The sequence below is a fragment of the Cervus elaphus genome, chromosome 19 (assembly GCF_910594005.1).
Source record: "Cervus elaphus chromosome 19, mCerEla1.1, whole genome shotgun sequence".
NCBI classification, from domain to species: Eukaryota; Metazoa; Chordata; class Mammalia; order Artiodactyla; family Cervidae; genus Cervus; species Cervus elaphus.
Window position 1 is genome coordinate 59,292,715 of NC_057833.1, and position 6,000 is coordinate 59,298,714.

Here is a 6,000-nt window from a genome sequence, read left to right on the forward strand (position 1 = left end):
ACCCATCACCAACCTGCTGCAGTTAATCTGGTGCATTTAATAATAATCATTACTGCTCTAGTTTGCTTTTTATATTATCAGCTTCAGTATTGTCTTTACAGGATTTAATTTTTTTTTTTTAAGCTCGGACTTAGCAAATGTAGAAAAGTGAAAACTTTGTTAAGAAAACATTTTTTTGGTATGGTTGACACAAAGAGTTTCATAGTCACAGTGATCTTGTTTAGCTGACCCTCTCAATATCTGAAGAACAAAAGAAGTGTATATGAATGTATCTGTGATTTTCCCCTCTAGGACTGTCACTGTCTATATTTGCTTTTAAAAATATGACCAAGGGGCCACTTAACCTCCATATGATCTGGCCAACAGTTACAGGCTGCATTTCAAAGGGCTGCTCATCTGAGAAGCAGAGGCAGTTAAATGCCTAGTTGTCCCAACTGTATTTTCAAATACTGATTTTTAATACTTGTTCTTTACTGACTACTTTCTGTTTTCAGTATGCCTACAATTATTTTAACTTGTCTTCTGTGCTTCCCTGGAGGCAGCTTAGCAATATAATATTCATTTTCCTAGGAGTTTTGTTTTTTTTTTAATAAAATCAGAATTTGAGGAACTTTTTCATGACAGAGGCTGATAGAACTAGAACTCAGAAATGTGTAGATACTATGTCACCCTCAGCATCTCCAGTTGTCTGTTTAAGTGGGGACTTGGTGCCTTTCTTCTTTAAGGCCCGCATGGAAACATCAGAAATAGGCATCCTGTTTCCCTAGCAAGAAGTATTTCCAAACAGTAATTTTAGATAAAGAGCTTCTTCAGCTTCCCTCAGTTACTCAACATAGTGCCTGAACAACCCCACAGATGGATAAACTTCTCATCTATCCTGGGTGCCCAAGACCAGCTCCACATTCAGGACAAGATGAAAACAGCTGTTCACCATATTCAGCGTGAGAGCCCTTCCCACACTGAAAGCCTTCTCAGTGTAACACCAATTCCTCCCTTTCATCTTTTCTAGTAGATGTTTGTTTTCAAATCCCATCCCATTCTCCTGTGCCTCTTCAACAAGTCCCACACCAACACCCGCCCCCACCCCACCCCCCCCACCCCCCCCCCACCCCGCCCCGGCCCACACCGTTCCTTATCCAACTCCCCCTGTGCCCTCCACTTACTCGTTAAGGAATTACCTGCTCTGATCTGCTTGGAAGGAGTATTGAGTCCAAAAGCAAATTATCCATCTGTTTCTCCAAAGTTTTCAACTACGTATATTTCTACTGAAAACAAAATGAAAAGTGAAAGTTAATCGAACAGTCGTGCCTGACTCTTTGCCATCCCGTGGACTGTAGCCCACCAGGCTCCTCTGTCCATGGAATTCTCCAGGCAAGAGTACTGGAGTGGGTTGCCATTTCCTTTTCCAGGGGATTTTCCCAACCAAGGGATAGAACCCGGGTCTCCTGCATTGCAGGCAGACTCTTTACCACTGAGCCACCAGGGAACCCATAATTGTGAGTTGAGGGTGAGGGGAGCTGTTCCTTTGCCTTGGACCCCTTGATACCCAAATTGTATGAACTTCACTATTTTTCTCTTTCCTTTTCCTCACTCTTTGTTCCTTTTAATTATTATTATTTCTTGTTTCTCTTTAATACTTTACCTGTTCCTCTCCTCACTGCCTTAAGAATGCTAGTCATCATGACCCCTGAGGGCTTATTTCCCTCCCTTCCCCCTGCCCCTTCTGAATGTCCTTCTTTAAGCTTTATGTGGTGAACGAACATTGACGCGAGTGAGCTCAGCAGACTCGTAGGCAGAGTGAAGCATGTCTTCACTGTACTTTCAGGTCTTAAAAGTTATCAATATTCTTTTGAGAGTGGGAGGACCTGAGTCACAGTTTTAAATGTCAGCTGTATTTGCTGAGGTCATGAATTCTTTTCACCTTCACATCTGGCCAAAGATAAAGAGAAAAATATTTTCTGGCCTTTTTTTTCCCCCTCTTTTCTTTTTTTTTTTTTTTTTTTTTTTATTTTTTTTTCCCCTCTTTTCTTAAATACCACAGTGTTTGAATTCATGATATGAGTAGACCATTTCTGAGGGGGAGAAAAAAAATCATCAATGATGATTCTTTCAACTCCTACTAATATTTAGCCAAATGACATAGTTGCCAGACGCTAGACTTAGAGAAATCCAATGAAAGGGGTCACATTTCAGAATAATTTTGATAACTATTCAAGCCTTAATGAGCTCTTCTAAAACAAGTAAAGCCACTTCCACTCAAAGGCCTAGGAGACAATTAAGAAGATATTTTTTCTTTCATTTATCTTTTTGAAAAACAATTGTTGATTGGTGTAGAACTTTAAGCAGTAATTTACTAAGGGATGAAAGGATTCCTAAAGTTTCTAAAAATGTCTATTTTGCAACCAGATGTTTTTTAAAAGATAAAGTTAATCTGTGCTTAAATAGAATAATATTAGGGTAGAACAGATACTTGAAGAGCCATGCAATACACTCCCCAGTACCTAAGCATTCACCATGTGACTTGGTCATCATGCTAGGTCTCATTTCAACTCGCATCTGGTTGCCAGAGCATTGTCCCAAAGACTCATAGAGTTCTGGGTCTACCCCTTTATAGGATGTTAAGGACGCAATCCAAGCAACTCTATAACACAGTCTTTCTTGACCTGAAAGTCCAACACTTACTGTGATACTGCTTTGGCTCTCTGCACTTGGGAGGACCATTCCGTGGCCTTTAGAGCACTACCTAAAAGTTTTGAGCACGCAGGGATGTGCTTTCATTCCTTGCTTTACCTGTTGACAAACAGAAGCAACATTCATGTCAGAAATGGAGTCTGAATTTGATTTGAGGCTTGACCCAGTTTTTACTGTAATCAAACCAATTTTTGACATCATCTCACACCATAGAGAACAATAAAATAGAGATTCAAAAGACTCTCTGAGTCATGAGTGTAATAGGAAACCAACACTTCTTAACGTCAGAATTATGTTGCTTACGACTGTCATTTTAATTGAACATGTTTTCCCCATCATTCCTATCTCCTCCTCTTCCTTCATCCCTTCTGACTCCCTCTATCTATTTTTTAAAATGCTCTTCATCTAAAGTATTCCTCTCCTCAGGCATTAACTTCTGAAAGAATAAAAGACTCTCTTTTAAATCCTGAATGCCATCATTTAAAGTATAATGTGGAGGAGGAGAGGATCTGATTCTGTAGGTCCTTCCTGGTCCAGATTATCACCAGGTTCCCCCAGGATGCCTTCCTAACATTGTTCCTTTTGCTCTCCAAGAAGAGCTCTAGCCCCAAGACCCCGGATTTTTCACCACAGCCTCTGCATGAGTCTAAATTAATGTCTAAATCCTGTTTAATATTCTAGCGAGTCCAGGACGTGAATTTCTTATTGCTTTCAAGCCTCCTACTTTTCTAAGCTGACATATGTCAGGAGCCCTAATGGTAACTAATGCAGCAAAATAATGGTCAGAAACATGATAGTATATATTTGGGAGGACAAGAAGGGATGTCCTTTTTTTTCCTCCATAAAATGCTTGCTTTCTCCCCCTGTCCCCACCACCACCACAATGCATTTCAGGAACTCTGCATCTAATTTTACAGATACGTAGTTTTAGGACTTGCAAATATAGCTTAGGAAATGTTCTGAGATTGAAGCTGGTAGCAAACCAGTTTATTTTCTGCACTGGACTTTAGGACAAGTGTGCACAGATACAATTCCTTCAAAGAAAGTGAAACTAACATAGTAAAGCAAAGGGATAATACTTTTACACATTAAAACAGTTGTTTGCTATCTGTAAACCTTGATTTAAGCATAATTATTACTTTTTAGAAACCTGAAACTGGAGGAATGTGTATTTTAGTAAAGTTTGTTTGTTGATTTGTTTGTTAGCCTTTATCTCTTTCTTCTCAAGACAGTAAAGTTTTGATTCTTTAATTTGATACTGTTCATGGCCCTAGGCATCAGTCAAATCACTGCCCACTCTTATCTTATTCCTTTCCCTCTTAGAATGAAAAGCCTTCTATTCGATCATTAAGGAGTCTTTTCTCCATGAAAAGTATATCTTCCTTTTCCAGTAGCACCTGAGAACTTTGAGGAGAAAGATTCTCTCTTCACTTTGAGGGTAGAATAGTTAAAATAAATGCTATTCCTTGCAAAAAAAAAAAAAAAAACCCCATTTACCTAAACTTATAGGAATTGATTGCAGAGGAAGGTCATAGAGTTACACACTACAAATCTTATTGCCTTCTCAAATTTTGGAAATAAGGCTGAGGATAATGTAATGAAAACCCTCTTTGGATATTTTTTATTAATATAGTACAGAATCACCAGAAAAGAAAAAGAGAATACTACTAAAATGACAAAACCAGTGGATATGGATTGCTATAATTGTTCAGATTTCTGTTCTCTTCATTTCAAAACTACGTGTGTTCACAAAGTCATAAATGGTGAAACATCAGTTGTCCATTGCCTCACATCTCCTTAACCTGGCGCTGGAGGTGACAATCACAGAGGGAGATTGGCATTGTCAGTACTTCACCCATGTATATTCCCACCACCATACAAAAAGGAAAAACCAAATTAGAAACTTAAGAAAAGAGGAAATTGTAGTGCTTCATTTGAAAGCATACAAGTATACTGTTTTCAACTCAATTCAATTTACAGATAGCCTGACAACCTTTTTATAACCTGTCATTTATGCTATAATTTGCATTCTTGGCTGAATATTTAAAATAATTGCAATTTCAATTAAGTGAACAGAGGAAAAGCTAAGAGGGAAAACAGGACAGTATGATGGGACTAAATTTGATACAGTTCTGGATTCCTGAAGCCAGTTCTCAGAGTTAGCAAGGAAAGTCAGCAACATTCACCGTTTGCCATTCTCTCCCACTCTATTAATCAGCCTAAGAATTAACCTCATTTCTTTGTGATTTAAGACTTCTCTTAATACTATCAAACCCATATAAGAGAAATTATAGAATTTGTCTGCCCCTATTCCTAACCTGCTCTCTGGGGCTTATGCAGAAAGAACTGACAATAAAATAATGACCAAATTTGATATAAGATTTAGACATAGACCAAAGTGCTTAGTATATGTTCACTACCAGAGGGTTCTTTGAAAAGTAAGGTGAGTTATTCTGCCTCTGCTCTCCTTGGCACAAACTTTGATTTGAAGCGATCTATATGTAGACTTGAGGGAGAAAATTCTCAAAAGCGTTGTCATCATTTAAACCCCTTCCTTAGTCCCACTAATTACATTTTCCCAGGGGCCTATTGAGATATACATTAAGGGTAACTCTCAAATATCTAATTAAATTTAGTTTTTTGCTCTACTGTTAAAAGAATTGTGGTTTTCAGAGTAAAGGAAAGTAGAGTCTCTTCATAATCCTCATGGCAAACCAAGGCAAGAAATTGACAGAATCAAGAAACTCTGTGGGAACATACTGTTTCAAAATACTTTGAGTGTGCTGACCCCTCCACCCCACCCTGCCAAATGTTTCTAGAATCTATTCTAAACTACATATTCTCCTGATTCTCCTGAGACTTCCAGCGTGCATGTGGGTATGTGCGGACAAGCAGACTTAACACCTGGAGGGTGGAGACCCAGACAAACTGGAGAGAATGGTGCTGGAAGATGGTCAAAGGCAAGGCATCTCTCCAAAATCACTCAATACTCCCATATCCCAAACTAAGTCCAGATGAATCTCAAGCAAAAAGTAAGCTCCATAAGACATCCTGCTATGAATTTTTCTTTTCTTAATAATATAAGAAGAGGTACAATGCAGACTCAATTTTGGTGTAATAATTCACTTTTATATTTAATAATTGTACTTTTTGTGTTAGTGTGTCACTGAGTTATTTGTACCAGTTTTCAATCTATCATCCTGAGAGGGGCCTTGAGAATTTCTGTGTATGTGTATGTAGATCTGTATTTATGTGAAGTCAAAAAAAGTGGACAGGACAAGAATGAAGTGAGAGGAGGTCAATGTGAAA